The sequence below is a fragment of the Cyprinus carpio genome, chromosome B12 (genome assembly GCF_018340385.1).
Source record: "Cyprinus carpio isolate SPL01 chromosome B12, ASM1834038v1, whole genome shotgun sequence".
NCBI classification, from domain to species: domain Eukaryota; kingdom Metazoa; phylum Chordata; class Actinopteri; order Cypriniformes; family Cyprinidae; genus Cyprinus; species Cyprinus carpio.
The window spans coordinates 20,068,951-20,069,617 of NC_056608.1; positions in this window are offsets into that span (position 1 = coordinate 20,068,951).

The window sequence follows — 667 nt, forward strand, 5'->3', positions numbered from 1 at the left end:
TGTATACAGAGAAATATCTTGGGATACCCCCTCTCAGGAGGATAAGATGGGCAAACATGAAATCAAAGTGAAAAAGACCCACAAAGGGGTGGCAGTGGAATGATTAGAGGAAGGGGGTGGAGGGGGCTCTTTTTTCCTTGTGGCTCTTTCCCAAAAAGTGCTGGGCCCCACAGTGCCATGAAAAGATCCCTTATACAGAAACTGGCTGTTCCGCCTGCCTCAGATTAGGCCCCAAACAGCCCGTCAGCCGAGACGGAGTATATATCTTTTATTTTATTACTCACTCACGCATCAGTTGGCCATGAGATACCCTGTGGTATCCTGGGTTATTGTTCACAGCTGAGCCAGAGCAAAGAAAGTACATGTTTGAACATAGTCATGTGCATACCACAGACATGATGTTCTGCAATATCATAATTAACAAAGACACACCATCCATCATATGTGGAGCTTAAAGGAAAAGGCTTTATTATAAATAAAAAGAGCATTAGCGGATCTTACGTCACAGGCCTAGTGAAAGGTCTACACGCAGAGAGATTTCTCACCACATTACAGGACGAATGCAAATAAAGTTAAGACTCAGACTTAGAGAAAACATGTTAATCTCAACATTCTTGTTCATATTTTCTCATGCTGGTTTAGAACCAGCCATTTCAATAATAAATGT